Source organism: Hyla sarda, unplaced genomic scaffold, assembly GCF_029499605.1.
Source record: "Hyla sarda isolate aHylSar1 unplaced genomic scaffold, aHylSar1.hap1 scaffold_1829, whole genome shotgun sequence".
Lineage (NCBI taxonomy): Eukaryota > Metazoa > Chordata > Amphibia > Anura > Hylidae > Hyla > Hyla sarda.
In genome coordinates this window covers 25,925-39,190 of record NW_026608476.1, presented here as the reverse complement: position 1 = coordinate 39,190, position 13,266 = coordinate 25,925, and the positions used below count along the sequence as shown (strand labels likewise).

General features: G+C 45.7%; 5 non-coding genes and 1 pseudogene across 5 annotated transcripts; all 6 read right to left on the bottom strand.

Annotated features, from left to right (window-relative positions):
* Positions 1 to 1,334: 1,334 nt before the first annotated feature.
* Positions 1,335 to 1,525, bottom strand: LOC130314514 (U2 spliceosomal RNA). Its single transcript, XR_008862186.1, has one exon. It is a non-coding gene; the product is annotated as a U2 spliceosomal RNA (small nuclear RNA).
* A 2,093-nt stretch (positions 1,526 to 3,618) lies between these two features.
* Positions 3,619 to 3,799, bottom strand: LOC130314531 (U2 spliceosomal RNA; annotated as a pseudogene).
* Positions 3,800 to 4,492: 693 nt separating this feature from the next.
* Positions 4,493 to 4,680, bottom strand: LOC130314534 (U2 spliceosomal RNA). Its single transcript, XR_008862203.1, has one exon. It is a non-coding gene; the product is annotated as a U2 spliceosomal RNA (small nuclear RNA).
* Positions 4,681 to 6,771: 2,091 nt separating this feature from the next.
* Positions 6,772 to 6,962, bottom strand: LOC130314513 (U2 spliceosomal RNA). The gene has a single exon (XR_008862185.1). It is a non-coding gene; the product is annotated as a U2 spliceosomal RNA (small nuclear RNA).
* A 2,084-nt stretch (positions 6,963 to 9,046) lies between these two features.
* On the bottom strand, positions 9,047 to 9,237 carry LOC130314508 (U2 spliceosomal RNA). Its single transcript, XR_008862180.1, has one exon. It is a non-coding gene; the product is annotated as a U2 spliceosomal RNA (small nuclear RNA).
* A 2,077-nt stretch (positions 9,238 to 11,314) lies between these two features.
* LOC130314530 (U2 spliceosomal RNA) lies at positions 11,315 to 11,500 on the bottom strand. Its single transcript, XR_008862200.1, has one exon. It is a non-coding gene; the product is annotated as a U2 spliceosomal RNA (small nuclear RNA).
* Between the last annotated feature and the right edge of the window lie 1,766 nt (positions 11,501 to 13,266).

Below are 13,266 nucleotides of genomic sequence, written 5' to 3'. Positions count from 1 at the left end.
ATGTCAGTGGTATTGAGTGACATCACAGCACAGTGCTAAGGCTCCTGGGCCTGGACACAGCAGCGGCTGCAATATCTCAACGGAGAATACGTTTATATCTATGTGTGTGTGTGCGCATATATATATATATATATATATATATATATATATATATATATATTTCTCCGCCGAAATCACTTTTAAACCCATTTCCACCTTTTTTTCCCTTCTCTTCCTCTTACTTTTTTTTCACGTTTTTTTACGTTTTTCTCCTTTTCGCCTCTTTTCTGGGCGTATTATTCTTCTTTTTCTTCTTTTTTTTCGTCTAATGCATACCCCATCAGTGCAGCAATGCTTATTCAATACCGCCAGCAGATGGAGACACTGGGGGATAATTTTCTAAGGATTTATACTGATTTTTCCTGTCTGAATTTGTCGCACAGAAAGTTGCAGGCCAAATATGTGTGACATTTCTGCGACTTTAGCTTCTAGAGCATTTTTACAACATTATACATAGGTGCTGAATACATAAAAAGCGACTGTTCAGCGACAGACAAGTCGCATCGGCTGAAAGTAGGCCAGAATGTCAGTCCATGTTGGAGCAGGTTTAGATACAGTCTAAAGCATAGATCTCAAAGTCTGTGCACAGAATTTAGCAAGGGCCTCGCACCTTCTGATGCATCAGGTAGGTGCACAATAGCATAGCCTAACCCTCTGTACTTTGGTCTATATTGATGCGGGACATAGACAGCCAGCTGATGACCAATCCATTAGTGCAATGGATGGCTGGAAGCATTTGTCTTTGCCTTTGCAATACCACAGAAGCAATGCATGGTCAATGTACAGCAATGACACACCTGTGTGAACAGCCAGGAGACCCCCCCCCCCCCCCATGTTATGTTACATAGTTACATAGTTAGTACGGTCGAAAAAAGACATATGTCCATCAAGTTCAACCAGGGAATTAAGGGGTAGGGGTGTGGCGCGATATTGGGGAAGGGATGAGATTTTATATTTCTTCATAAGCATTAATCTTATTTTGTCAATTAGGAACATTCAGCACCCACCCGCTATCAAGGCAGCTGCCTATCATGTCATGCCCTACCTGCACAGGTGTGCTGGCTACTCAAATGATCCAATTAAGGAGGCCATTTAGTCAGCAGCAGCAGAAGTCCTGTGCCTGGACGCTCCAACAGGGGCCAGACACAAGCAGAAGCAGAAGCAGCAGAAGCAGCAGCAGCACCACCTTTTGTTTTTTGGCTGCAGCAGCAGCAAGGCCCACAGGGCTGGCTAGCTGGCTAGCCAGCAAGCAGGTAGCAATGAAAGTAGGAATCTTTCTTTTTAACCCTGTAAGGGGGTGGTGCACTGTACCCGAAGATACTGCCATATCGGGTCAATGCATAGGGCGACGGAAGCAAGCTTCGAAATCGGCCCCCGTTCTCAAAAATCCATTTAATATATGGTCCCCAGATAGGGGACGTATCAGATATTAAACTGATAAGAACAGATACTACACTTGATCTTAGCCAAAAGGCCGAGAAGCGATAACCGTGAAAGGGGCGGGCCCAACAAGGTCCCCTTCATGGGCACTATCACTGCTTGCTGTCAGGGAGGCTGCCAGACAATTTTCCATGCACACTCTGGGCTGGGGGGCAGTCAACCACCAGTACACACAGCAGAACCTAAACCCATACCATTATTGCTAAGCAGCAAGACAGGGGCCCATTGCACTCCCACGGGGCCTTTTTAAATGCAATCCATAACCCGGATTTGCCAGGAACCCTTCTTACTCCTCCTACTTGCATGTGACACTGGGCTTAGGATCTGCATAGGAAACACACACACAAGCACACACCTACCTTTGTTGCCTGCAGATGCCTCCTTGGCTGTCCCCAAACGGTATCAAACCAACACCCACGGGAAGCTGTAAGCATAGAGGACATGCCTGCACCCCATTGACTTACCTGTGTGGGTTAAATCCGGGTTATTTGACAACCTATGGCGGTGATGGTTCTGCTCAGGCAGAGCAGTGCTGATGCTCCTCATAAAGCTGTCGCTGCTGTGAAGGTTCTAGGTGACATCACAAATCCCTATGGTTACATACACAACAAAGCTGGGTTGTTGTTGTTTACACTCTGCAAGGCCTGTGGAAGTGAGTGACATCATAGCACTGTAGTTCTGAGGGTTCAAGATGGATGCAACAATCTCCTGTTGCTTCTATGAAGGCCGTAATAGACGACATCACCAAACAGCTCCATAGTCACATACACAGCAAAGGAGAGATGTTGTTTACACCTAGTGATGTCAGTGGTATTGAGTGACATCACAGCACAGTGCTAAGGCTCCTGGGCCTGGACACAGCAGCGGCTGCAATATCTCAACGGAGAATACGTTTATATCTATGTGTGTGTGTGCGCATATATATATATATATATATATATATATATATATATATATATATATTTCTCCGCCGAAATCACTTTTAAACCCATTTCCACCTTTTTTTCCCTTCTCTTCCTCTTACTTTTTTTTCACGTTTTTTTACGTTTTTCTCCTTTTCGCCTCTTTTCTGGGCGTATTATTCTTCTTTTTCTTCTTTTTTTTCGTCTAATGCATACCCCATCAGTGCAGCAATGCTTATTCAATACCGCCAGCAGATGGAGACACTGGGGGATCATTTTCTAAGGATTTATACTGATTTTTCCTGTCTGAATTTGTCGCACAGAAAGTTGCAGGACAAATATGTGTGACATTTCTGCGACTTTAGCTTCTAGAGCATTTTTACAACATTATACATAGGTGCTGAATACATAAAAAGCGACTGTTCAGCGACAGACAAGTCGCATCGGCTGAAAGTAGGCCAGAATGTCAGTCCATGTTGGAGCAGGTTTAGATACAGTCTAAAGCATAGATCTCAAAGTCTGTGCACAGAATTTAGCAAGGGCCTCGCACCTTCTGATGCATCAGGTAGGTGCACAATAGCATAGCCTAACCCTCTGTACTTTGGTCTATATTGATGCGGGACATAGACAGCCAGCTGATGACCAATCCATTAGTGCAATGGATGGCTGGAAGCATTTGTCTTTGCCTTTGCAATACCACAGAAGCAATGCATGGTCAATGTACAGCAATGACACACCTGTGTGAACAGCCAGGAGACCCCCCCCCCCCCCCCCATGTTATGTTACATAGTTACATAGTTAGTACGGTCGAAAAAAGACATATGTCCATCAAGTTCAACCAGGGAATTAAGGGGTAGGGGTGTGGCGCGATATTGGGGAAGGGATGAGATTTTATATTTCTTCATAAGCATTAATCTTATTTTGTCAATTAGGAACATTCAGCACCCACCCGCTATCAAGGCAGCTGCCTATCATGTCATGCCCTACCTGCACAGGTGTGCTGGCTACTCAAATGATCCAATTAAGGAGGCCATTTAGTCAGCAGCAGCAGAAGTCCTGTGCCTGGACGCTCCAACAGGGGCCAGACACAAGCAGAAGCAGAAGCAGCAGAAGCAGCAGCAGCACCACCTTTTGTTTTTTGGCTGCAGCAGCAGCAAGGCCCACAGGGCTGGCTAGCTGGCTAGCCAGCAAGCAGGTAGCAATGAAAGTAGGAATCTTTCTTTTTAACCCTGTAAGGGGGTGGTGCACTGTACCCGAAGATACTGCCATATCGGGTCAATGCATAGGGCGACGGAAGCAAGCTTCGAAATCGGCCCCCGTTCTCAAAAATCCATTTAATATATGGTCCCCAGATAGGGGACGTATCAGATATTAAACTGATAAGAACAGATTTTTTTTTTTTTTTATCTAAAGCCGAGGAACGTGCTTTCGATTCACCCAAAGTGCAAGAAAAAGTGCAAACGTGTTACACTAAAAAAACGTGCACAAAGGATGCGGTCTATCGCAAGCCCTTCTCCGATAGGAGAGAGGCCCCCCAACAAACCTTACCCTTCGCCTCCGGACCAAAAGGTACCTGCGAGGTTCCAGGTTCGATGTCCCTTTTCGCCGAAGCTACTAGGGGACCACAAATGCTCCCGGCATCCCCCTTGGCGTTAGCCAAGGTATCTGCCCGCAGAGCCGATTACGGTAGGTACCCTGCCAAAGCAGGAGTACCCGGGGTGTTTGCAGGGAGGTGCGGAACCTAATGGCCACACACACCTCCCCTAGACCGCCAGGAGGGACACCCAGAAGGGCTACCGCATCCTGACAAATCCTGTGAACACACAACACGCAAAAAGTGACACAGTGAGACAAAAAAGAAATAAATAAGTGAATGTGTGCAGATATACTGCCCGGACATCCGGCCGGATCTATAAAAATTTCTCTGATCCTAGCCAGAAGGCCGGGAATCAAGAGGTGAGTGCCACAAGGTGAAGAGATTATGGTGCCCGTGCTTCAACTCAGTGAGTCTATTCTCCCAGTGAGTTTCGGCACCTCGGGGTCACCACTCCCCGAGGCACAAAAGTACCTCGGCTCTAGACCCTCTCAGCCTCATGGCGAGACCCGGAGGGAACAGGTCACATCGGGGCAGCCGTCGAGCTGATTCCTCAGAACCAGCCCCGGAAAGCCCTGGTACACCTGCATCCTCCATGCAGCACCCATCCCCACCAGCCCCATATCGGTGTTACTGTCCACCGGCATGAAAAACTGATAAGAACAGATACTACACTTGATCTTAGCCAAAAGGCCGAGAAGCGATAACCGTGAAAGGGGCGGGCCCAACAAGGTCCCCTTCATGGGCACTATCACTGCTTGCTGTCAGGGAGGCTGCCAGACAATTTTCCATGCACACTCTGGGCTGGGGGGCAGTCAACCACCAGTACACACAGCAGAACCTAAACCCATACCATTATTGCTAAGCAGCAAGACAGGGGCCCATTGCACTCCCACGGGGCCTTTTTAAATGCAATCCATAACCCGGATTTGCCAGGAACCCTTCTTACTCCTCCTACTTGCATGTGACACTGGGCTTAGGATCTGCATAGGAAACACACACACAAGCACACACCTACCTTTGTTGCCTGCAGATGCCTCCTTGGCTGTCCCCAAACGGTATCAAACCAACACCCACGGGAAGCTGTAAGCATAGAGGACATGCCTGCACCCCATTGGACTTACCTGTGTGGGTTAAATCCGGGTTATTTGACAACCTATGGCGGTGATGGTTCTGCTCAGGCAGAGCAGTGCTGATGCTCCTCATAAAGCTGTCGCTGCTGTGAAGGTTCTAGGTGACATCACAAATCCCTATGGTTACATACACAACAAAGCTGGGTTGTTGTTGTTTACACTCTGCAAGGCCTGTGGAAGTGAGTGACATCATAGCACTGTAGTTCTGAGGGTTCAAGATGGATGCAACAATCTCCTGTTGCTTCTATGAAGGCCGTAATAGACGACATCACCAAACAGCTCCATAGTCACATACACAGCAAAGGAGAGATGTTGTTTACACCTAGTGATGTCAGTGGTATTGAGTGACATCACAGCACAGTGCTAAGGCTCCTGGGCCTGGACACAGCAGCGGCTGCAATATCTCAACGGAGAATACGTTTATATCTATGTGTGTGTGTGCGCATATATATATATATATATATATATATATATATATATATATATTTCTCCGCCGAAATCACTTTTAAACCCATTTCCACCTTTTTTTCCCTTCTCTTCCTCTTACTTTTTTTTCACGTTTTTTTACGTTTTTCTCCTTTTCGCCTCTTTTCTGGGCGTATTATTCTTCTTTTTCTTCTTTTTTTTTCGTCTAATGCATACCCCATCAGTGCAGCAATGCTTATTCAATACCGCCAGCAGATGGAGACACTGGGGGATAATTTTCTAAGGATTTATACTGATTTTTCCTGTCTGAATTTGTCGCACAGAAAGTTGCAGGCCAAATATGTGTGACATTTCTGCGACTTTAGCTTCTAGAGCATTTTTACAACATTATACATAGGTGCTGAATACATAAAAAGCGACTGTTCAGCGACAGACAAGTCGCATCGGCTGAAAGTAGGCCAGAATGTCAGTCCATGTTGGAGCAGGTTTAGATACAGTCTAAAGCATAGATCTCAAAGTCTGTGCACAGAATTTAGCAAGGGCCTCGCACCTTCTGATGCATCAGGTAGGTGCACAATAGCATAGCCTAACCCTCTGTACTTTGGTCTATATTGATGCGGGACATAGACAGCCAGCTGATGACCAATCCATTAGTGCAATGGATGGCTGGAAGCATTTGTCTTTGCCTTTGCAATACCACAGAAGCAATGCATGGTCAATGTACAGCAATGACACACCTGTGTGAACAGCCAGGAGACCCCCCCCCCCCCCCCCATGTTATGTTACATAGTTACATAGTTAGTACGGTCGAAAAAAGACATATGTCCATCAAGTTCAACCAGGGAATTAAGGGGTAGGGGTGTGGCGCGATATTGGGGAAGGGATGAGATTTTATATTTCTTCATAAGCATTAATCTTATTTTGTCAATTAGGAACATTCAGCACCCACCCGCTATCAAGGCAGCTGCCTATCATGTCATGCCCTACCTGCACAGGTGTGCTGGCTACTCAAATGATCCAATTAAGGAGGCCATTTAGTCAGCAGCAGCAGAAGTCCTGTGCCTGGATGCTCCAACAGGGGCCAGACACAAGCAGAAGCAGAAGCAGCAGAAGCAGCAGCAGCACCACCTTTTGTTTTTTGGCTGCAGCAGCAGCAAGGCCCACAGGGCTGGCTAGCTGGCTAGCCAGCAAGCAGGTAGCAATGAAAGTAGGAATCTTTCTTTTTAACCCTGTAAGGGGGTGGTGCACTGTACCCGAAGATACTGCCATATCGGGTCAATGCATAGGGCGACGGAAGCAAGCTTCGAAATCGGCCCCCGTTCTCAAAAATCCATTTAATATATGGTCCCCAGATAGGGGACGTATCAGATATTAAACTGATAAGAACAGATACTACACTTGATCTTAGCCAAAAGGCCGAGAAGCGATAACCGTGAAAGGGGCGGGCCCAACAAGGTCCCCTTCATGGGCACTATCACTGCTTGCTGTCAGGGAGGCTGCCAGACAATTTTCCATGCACACTCTGGGCTGGGGGGCAGTCAACCACCAGTACACACAGCAGAACCTAAACCCATACCATTATTGCTAAGCAGCAAGACAGGGGCCCATTGCACTCCCACGGGGCCTTTTTAAATGCAATCCATAACCCGGATTTGCCAGGAACCCTTCTTACTCCTCCTACTTGCATGTGACACTGGGCTTAGGATCTGCATAGGAAACACACACACAAGCACACACCTACCTTTGTTGCCTGCAGATGCCTCCTTGGCTGTCCCCAAACGGTATCAAACCAACACCCACGGGAAGCTGTAAGCATAGAGGACATGCCTGCACCCCATTGGACTTACCTGTGTGGGTTAAATCCGGGTTATTTGACAACCTATGGCGGTGATGGTTCTGCTCAGGCAGAGCAGTGCTGATGCTCCTCATAAAGCTGTCGCTGCTGTGAAGGTTCTAGGTGACATCACAAATCCCTATGGTTACATACACAACAAAGCTGGGTTGTTGTTGTTTACACTCTGCAAGGCCTGTGGAAGTGAGTGACATCATAGCACTGTAGTTCTGAGGGTTCAAGATGGATGCAACAATCTCCTGTTGCTTCTATGAAGGCCGTAATAGACGACATCACCAAACAGCTCCATAGTCACATACACAGCAAAGGAGAGATGTTGTTTACACCTAGTGATGTCAGTGGTATTGAGTGACATCACAGCACAGTGCTAAGGCTCCTGGGCCTGGACACAGCAGCGGCTGCAATATCTCAACGGAGAATACGTTTATATCTATGTGTGTGTGTGCGCATATATATATATATATATATATATATATATATATATATATATTCTCCGCCGAAATCACTTTTAAACCCATTTCCACCTTTTTTTCCCTTCTCTTCCTCTTACTTTTTTTTCACGTTTTTTTACGTTTTTCTCCTTTTCGCCTCTTTTCTGGGCGTATTATTCTTCTTTTTCTTCTTTTTTTCGTCTAATGCATACCCCATCAGTGCAGCAATGCTTATTCAATACCGCCAGCAGATGGAGACACTGGGGGATAATTTTCTAAGGATTTATACTGATTTTTCCTGTCTGAATTTGTCGCACAGAAAGTTGCAGGCCAAATATGTGTGACATTTCTGCGACTTTAGCTTCTAGAGCATTTTTACAACATTATACATAGGTGCTGAATACATAAAAAGCGACTGTTCAGCGACAGACAAGTTGCATCGGCTGAAAGTAGGCCAGAATGTCAGTCCATGTTGGAGCAGGTTTAGATACAGTCTAAAGCATAGATCTCAAAGTCTGTGCACAGAATTTAGCAAGGGCCTCGCACCTTCTGATGCATCAGGTAGGTGCACAATAGCATAGCCTAACCCTCTGTACTTTGGTCTATATTGATGCGGGACATAGACAGCCAGCTGATGACCAATCCATTAGTGCAATGGATGGCTGGAAGCATTTGTCTTTGCCTTTGCAATACCACAGAAGCAATGCATGGTCAATGTACAGCAATGACACACCTGTGTGAACAGCCAGGAGACCCCCCCCCCCCCATGTTATGTTACATAGTTACATAGTTAGTACGGTCGAAAAAAGACATATGTCCATCAAGTTCAACCAGGGAATTAAGGGGTAGGGGTGTGGCGCGATATTGGGGAAGGGATGAGATTTTATATTTCTTCATAAGCATTAATCTTATTTTGTCAATTAGGAACATTCAGCACCCACCCGCTATCAAGGCAGCTGCCTATCATGTCATGCCCTACCTGCACAGGTGTGCTGGCTACTCAAATGATCCAATTAAGGAGGCCATTTAGTCAGCAGCAGCAGAAGTCCTGTGCCTGGACGCTCCAACAGGGGCCAGACACAAGCAGAAGCAGAAGCAGCAGAAGCAGCAGCAGCACCACCTTTTGTTTTTTGGCTGCAGCAGCAGCAAGGCCCACAGGGCTGGCTAGCTGGCTAGCCAGCAAGCAGGTAGCAATGAAAGTAGGAATCTTTCTTTTTAACCCTGTAAGGGGGTGGTGCACTGTACCCGAAGATACTGCCATATCGGGTCAATGCATAGGGCGACAGAAGCAAGCTTCGAAATCGGCCCCCGTTCTCAAAAATCCATTTAATATATGGTCCCCAGATAGGGGACGTATCAGATATTAAACTGATAAGAACAGATACTACACTTGATCTTAGCCAAAAGGCCGAGAAGCGATAACCGTGAAAGGGGCGGGCCCAACAAGGTCCCCTTCATGGGCACTATCACTGCTTGCTGTCAGGGAGGCTGCCAGACAATTTTCCATGCACACTCTGGGCTGGGGGGCAGTCAACCACCAGTACACACAGCAGAACCTAAACCCATACCATTATTGCTAAGCAGCAAGACAGGGGCCCATTGCACTCCCACGGGGCCTTTTTAAATGCAATCCATAACCCGGATTTGCCAGGAACCCTTCTTACTCCTCCTACTTGCATGTGACACTGGGCTTAGGATCTGCATAGGAAACACACACACAAGCACACACCTACCTTTGTTGCCTGCAGATGCCTCCTTGGCTGTCCCCAAACGGTATCAAACCAACACCCACGGGAAGCTGTAAGCATAGAGGACATGCCTGCACCCCATTGGACTTACCTGTGTGGGTTAAATCCGGGTTATTTGACAACCTATGGCGGTGATGGTTCTGCTCAGGCAGAGCAGTGCTGATGCTCCTCATAAAGCTGTCGCTGCTGTGAAGGTTCTAGGTGACATCACAAATCCCTATGGTTACATACACAACAAAGCTGGGTTGTTGTTGTTTACACTCTGCAAGGCCTGTGGAAGTGAGTGACATCATAGCACTGTAGTTCTGAGGGTTCAAGATGGATGCAACAATCTCCTGTTGCTTCTATGAAGGCCGTAATAGACGACATCACCAAACAGCTCCATAGTCACATACACAGCAAAGGAGAGATGTTGTTTACACCTAGTGATGTCAGTGGTATTGAGTGACATCCCAGCACAGTGCTAAGGCTCCTGGGCCTGGACACAGCAGCGGCTGCAATATCTCAACGGAGAATACGTTTATATCTATGTGTGTGTGTGCGCATATATATATATATATATATATATATATATATATATATTTCTCCGCCGAAATCACTTTTAAACCCATTTCCACCTTTTTTTCCCTTCTCTTCCTCTTACTTTTTTTTCACGTTTTTTTACGTTTTTCTCCCTTTCGCCTCTTTTCTGGGCGTATTATTCTTCTTTTTCTTCTTTTTTTTCGTCTAATGCATACCCCATCAGTGCAGCAATGCTTATTCAATACCGCCAGCAGATGGAGACACTGGGGGATAATTTTCTAAGGATTTATACTGATTTTTCCTGTCTGAATTTGTCGCACAGAAAGTTGCAGGCCAAATATGTGTGACATTTCTGCGACTTTAGCTTCTAGAGCATTTTTACAACATTATACATAGGTGCTGAATACATAAAAAGCGACTGTTCAGCGACAGACAAGTCGCATCGGCTGAAAGTAGGCCAGAATGTCAGTCCATGTTGGAGCAGGTTTAGATACAGTCTAAAGCATAGATCTCAAAGTCTGTGCACAGAATTTAGCAAGGGCCTCGCACCTTCTGATGCATCAGGTAGGTGCACAATAGCATAGCCTAACCCTCTGTACTTTGGTCTATATTGATGCGGGACATAGACAGCCAGCTGATGACCAATCCATTAGTGCAATGGATGGCTGGAAGCATTTGTCTTTGCCTTTGCAATACCACAGAAGCAATGCATGGTCAATGTACAGCAATGACACACCTGTGTGAACAGCCAGGAGACCCCCCCCCCCCCCCCCATGTTATGTTACATAGTTACATAGTTAGTACGGTCGAAAAAAGACATATGTCCATCAAGTTCAACCAGGGAATTAAGGGGTAGGGGTGTGGCGCGATATTGGGGAAGGGATGAGATTTTATATTTCTTCATAAGCATTAATCTTATTTTGTCAATTAGGAACATTCAGCACCCACCCGCTATCAAGGCAGCTGCCTATCATGTCATGCCCTACCTGCACAGGTGTGCTGGCTACTCAAATGATCCAATTAAGGAGGCCATTTAGTCAGCAGCAGCAGAAGTCCTGTGCCTGGACGCTCCAACAGGGGCCAGACACAAGCAGAAGCAGAAGCAGCAGCAGCACCACCTTTTGTTTTTTGGCTGCAGCAGCAGCAAGGCCCACAGGGCTGGCTAGCTGGCTAGCCAGCAAGCAGGTAGCAATGAAAGTAGGAATCTTTCTTTTTAACCCTGTAAGGGGGTGGTGCACTGTACCCGAAGATACTGCCATATCGGGTCAATGCATAGGGCGACGGAAGCAAGCTTCGAAATCGGCCCCCGTTCTCAAAAATCCATTTAATATATGGTCCCCAGATAGGGGACGTATCAGATATTAAACTGATAAGAACAGATAAGGTTTCAACAAAATTTTATTGAATAAATAAGAAACCATACAAAATTTAAAATGCAAAATAATAAAAGGTTCACAAAAGTTTTAAAATACAAATAATAAAACCAGTAATAAAAGGAGAAAAAATAAAAATGGCAGGATAAAACATTATACAAATGTCATAAAAACTGATTATACTGTTATTTCGTTCCATAGAGGCAGACACCACATGGATGCTGCCTCGCTGGCCCCCAACTGTTTCTTGTCTCTTAGGTAATAGATGTACATCTCACTCAGGGCCAGCTTTATACAGTTTTTAACATCAATAAAATCATGTTTAAAAAGTAAGATGTTCCTAACTTTCCAGATGGCATTTTTAAAACAATTAATAATCATCCAGCAGATCATCTGCTGTTTAAAATTGGGGCAGTTAAAAAGACCGTAAAAGACACATTCGTGATTAAAATCTTTTAGGCCGCAGGCCCACTTCAAAAGTGGGCCTACCTTCCTCCAAAGCTCCCGTGCAAAAGGGCAGTTCCAAAATATGTGCAGCACCGTTTCGTCCACTCCGCAGCCATCTCTCGGGCACTTGGCTCTCGCCACCAGTCCTCGCCTGTGCTGGAACTCACGAGTAGGGAGGCACTGGTGGACGATTGCCCAGGCAAGATCCCTGTGTACATTCGCCAGAAACTTCCCGTACACGTTCCGCCATACCTTTTTGGATCTTGCCTGTGTGAAATTGGACACTGCCAGGGTAACCTCACTCCGCCTGAGGACCTTTGATACCTTTCTCTGGTCCCCCAGTATGTCAGGCTCCAAATCTTGGAGACCTAGGAGCCTGACTGTCTTTTCCAACACCACATAATGTTTTGGGGGACACAGAAGCACCGGAGCGTTCAGAGGGATGCGCAACCATCTTTTAAAAACCATGCCCGCAGCGTACCTTAAAAAGCAGCTAAAAATGCCATCGGATTTAATAATTTTAAAACAGAAACAGAAATACTTTATGTAAAAGAAAGTAAAAAGGTTAGGAACATCTTTCCCGCCATTATCTTTACTTTTGTACATAAAATCACGCTTTAATTTCTCCATTTTTGAACCCCATAAAAAGGAAAAAACAATTCTAGTTACTTTTTTAATGTATAAAATAGATGGAGGAAATACCATGGCAATGTATAGCATAATAGGGAGTAAAACCATCTTTATTATTAAAATCTTCCCCTCCATGGTAAGGTTTCTAAGATTCCACATTAAAATCTTCTTCTCCATCTTAGCTATAGCTGAATCCCAGTTAGGGCTCCCATCATTGACCTGGTTAAAAACAATACCTAAAACTTTAATTTGATCCTGTTGCATTGTGACTCCTGGGGTGATGGATGAATCCCAGGAGCCAATATAAAAACAGTCACATTTATCTGTGTTTAGCTTAAAACCAGAGACCTCGCAGAAATAGCTGGTGTTCCTCAATGCCCCCCTCATGGATGGAGAGTCCGGGCACAGTATGGTGACATCATCCATGTACCCCAACACCTTTAGATGGGTCCCTCCTCCACCAGGTATCGGTACGCCTCTTACTACCCGGTCTTTTCTGAGGAGGGCCATCAGTGGTTCGATTGCGCAAATAAAAAGGAGTGGGGACAGGGGGCAGCCCTGTTTGACACCTGATAAAAGAGGAACACCGCTGGTTAAAAAGCCATTAACAGAGACTTGACTAAAACAGGATCGGTATAAAAGCATGATTCGGCTTAAAATCGTTTCAGGCACTGCCATCTTTTTAAGAACTAAAAACAGGTATTCATGGGAGACCCTATCAAAGGCTTT